General features: G+C 52.1%; 1 pseudogene; it reads left to right on the top strand.

The window, feature by feature from the left end:
• The window catches only part of LOC119320943, a 4968-nt pseudogene extending 3927 nt beyond the window's left edge, over positions 1–1041 (top strand).
• The last annotated feature ends 2510 nt before the right edge of the window (positions 1042–3551 follow it).

Genomic DNA, 3551 nt, shown 5'->3' with positions numbered 1-3551 from the left:
CGAGGAGCACCCCCATCGGCCGCCGTCCGCCCGAGCCGAGGCGCCAAGCGGGGGGGAAAGGCCGGCACCACGCGGGCAAGGCCCGGTGGCCCAGGCCGACGGCGGCGGAAGGGGAGGAGGGGGAGGGGGGGCTGGGAGGGGGAGGAGGGGGAAGAGCCCCCGGTCGCCCCGCTCGGGGAGGCGACGCGGGGGAGGAGTTCTGATGGTTCCCGTTGTGTACCACAGCTTTCAAAGCTGTGGCTTGCTAAAACCGGCAAACGGTCGACTAGGACTCTTAAGTTAAGTCAGCTCCTTGGTAATGTTCCTTCCGTAAGCGATCTGCATCTGGATTTTCAAAGTGAAAAGGTACTAATTAGTCATTTGAATCATACCTCTGTCCGTTCTCACTCTATATATGATGGTTATATATATGTAAATAACAATAACAATAGTAGCTTAAGTTGGTCTTCTCCGCCAATTAAGAATGTGATTTATGCAACTTGCACTCACAGTTTGTAAATTGTTTTTTTTCTTTCCCAGATTTGGGTTCTGCCAGAAAGCCCAAAGCTGCTCAAGCCTGTGCTCAGCAAACTACAGCACGTGAATCTGGACAATCTTCCTGAAGGATGTGATTTAGCTTGGACAATGTTTATTCTTCAAACTGCACCGTCCCTAAAAGAGCTGTGCATCACAGTACGGGATCATTGGTGCAATATGGTGATGAGAGACAAAGAGTATCGGGAGAGAAATGGTTACTGTGAAAAGGCGGACGTGGAGTGGAAGCCACATGCCCCTGATTTCAAGCACAAGAACCTGGTTAAGCTCACCATCTACGGCTTCCAAGCAGACGGCATCTTTGTGCGATTCATCAGGTGTGTCATGGAACATGCGGTTAATATGGCAGAGATATATTTGCACGACAGGAAGGTGTGTCTGCACTGTGGTGATTTGGATCCCGAGATGAAGTGCCCATCGAGATATCCATGGAACGCTGATGAGCGCATGCAGATCATTGATGAATTGGGGATGTCTTTGGCTGCTATCGTTCGCTTCCTATCGTAATTGAAAAAAAGAGATGTAAGCCCTCTGAACTCAGTAATTCAGTAGCTATTGCGCTTGTACTCTTGCTTCCTCTTCAATTGAAGCTATGTGAACTGTTGCCTAATGGAGAAATTTTTAGTAAATTTTCTGAGTATTCTGACATTTATGAATGCTTCCTTTAGGATAAGCTCATAGATACGTGGCTCCGTTTAGAGGTTTGAACCATGTGCCCTTGATGTGTTGGAACAAGCTGACATGCTCACTTGTCTTTATGCATGCCAGCGTAGAAATAATAGTGGGGTAATGCATTGCAATGGTTTGCGCTCTGATGTCTAAATTCCATCTTTTAGGTCAGATATTTGTGTTTTACACATCAACTTTTCTGGTACACTGTTGTGACTCGTTGCTTGAGCTTTATTTATCTAGTACTGAAAACCAGTACTTCAGAGAAACTGCAATCCAATAGTTGTTGCTCAAGCACTTTTTTTCAATGGACTACTTCAGTAGCAGCATGCATGTTGATTGCGCACTTCAATGGTTACTCATCTGTTTTGGCGCTGGTTTATTTTTATTTTATTTTTGCTCGAGTGAGAAGTAAAAAAGATCAATCTTACATTGATGGTAAGGGAAAGTAACATGGTTCCCTTCCAACAGAAGTAACCTTACAGTAGATTTTGTGTTTTGGAATTAAGGAGCCTCAGGTCCAGCGGATTATTACAGCAGCTATTCTTAAATATCCAAAGTTAACTGAACCAACAGCTATAAAACCTCGCCCTCCCATACAGCAAGATCAAAACGATCGTGGCCGCGTAGTTGTTATAGCAATAGCTCAAAACACTAGTGTCATTGCTCTGTACGTTAAAGATAACACATATAGCCAGGACGATCCCCAGAGCATAATTTGTTTGAGAACTCAACACTGGATGTTGTTTGTGATAGATTGGTGGTGTTTATCTGCGGCCAAGTGATTTAGGTATAATTTCAAGAGTTCTGGCTGAACCACTCATTTGCCTACAGAATCATGAGTGTGGGCAAATTCAAGTGAACCTGCACCACCGGTTCTGCGTCGCCAAGCTCTTCAGGATGACGACCCGCCGCCAAGGCGGGGGCTGCTGCTGCTGCAATATTCCCAAGGAGATGTGTTTCGCAATGTTCACTGTTGTGGAGGTTGCTGCTGCCGGCAAAATGGCATCCCATGATTTTTTTTTTAGAAAAGGAGAATGACCCCCGGCCTCTGCATCCGGGAGATGCATACGGCCACTTTATTGATTATTCTCGAGGACCTTACAAAGTGTTACAACAATAAGCTTGAATCCACCATCTAGGCAACATATGCCACTACTTCTATCCATATGATGAAAGGGTGCTAGTTGGGCCACTACCCAGACCACTCACCTAATCCTAACATCAAAAGCCGGAATCCCCAGCCTAGCCACATACCGGGTCTGGGGCATAAACCGGTCTGACGCACTCACCGGTGTCATCTCCACCATCTTCCACTGGTCCATCTCCAAGCAGATTGAGGTGCCAACCTTGGCAGGCTCCTCCTCCATCAACGCCACCATGACGCCAAATGACGACCACCACCTACGCTAGAACATCGCCAAGCACATGGAGCGCTACCACAAGATGAAGATCAGCAGTAGAATAGATAAAACGCCGCACACATTGCCGCCGCCAAACACATCACACGCACCACAAAGCGCCCACCGTGCTTCCGGGAACCCCAGGCGACGCCTTCAAGAAGGAACGCGACGAAGGTACGACGCCGTCGCCTGCAAGGGGAACTAGAGCTTTCGCCCAAATGAAGAGCACAGTGAGGAATGGGATAGGACCTCGACAAGGCCTCCAAGAAGGGAACCGACGCCCACAAGGCGCCGTCATTGTCGTGGCCTCCGCCGACGGCCAAGGGTTTCCCCCGATCCTGCCCCCGTCCCATCCACCCGGCCAAAGACCTGGCCAGGGGAGTGCACACAGCCGGAGAAGGCATTGGACTTCATCGAAGCAGGCACGCCGGGTGACGGGGCACCCCGACCCACCGTAGTAGACGTCCACCGAGACCTCGCCACCCGCACAGCCGAAGTCGCGGACCACCAGCTCCCACGGCCGTCGCCCGTCGAGAGGCCACGCCGTCCACACCGCCCGAGGCCGCCGCCCCGGCATCCACCCACCGCGCACATCCCGTCAAAATACGAAGAACAACCCACACCGCCGCCACCAGGGAGACCACACCGCGAGCACCCAAGCCGGGCGATGAGGCAGGGCCGCGCCGGCCAGATCCGGGCAGATCCGGCGATCCCCGGCCCCAGCCGCCAGAGAGGAGCCGACCCCGATCCAGGGCCGAGCCGGCCTGATCTGGCCGTCTGACCTCCCCAGGAGACCCCCACACCGAATCGGGAGGAGGGCTAGCGACAGCTCCGGCGACCGACGGCCGCCACAGAGGGCCTGCGTCAGCGGCCACCAGGAGCTGGGGAGGCGGGCGGCGGCGTCTGATGTGGGGTGGGGGCGCCTCCAACGTCGAGGCGGGTGCG

The sequence above is a fragment of the Triticum dicoccoides genome, chromosome 6B (assembly GCF_002162155.2).
Source record: "Triticum dicoccoides isolate Atlit2015 ecotype Zavitan chromosome 6B, WEW_v2.0, whole genome shotgun sequence".
Lineage (NCBI taxonomy): Eukaryota > Viridiplantae > Streptophyta > Magnoliopsida > Poales > Poaceae > Triticum > Triticum dicoccoides.
Note: the sequence above shows the minus strand (reverse complement) of the source record. Positions and strands in the feature narration are given on the sequence as shown.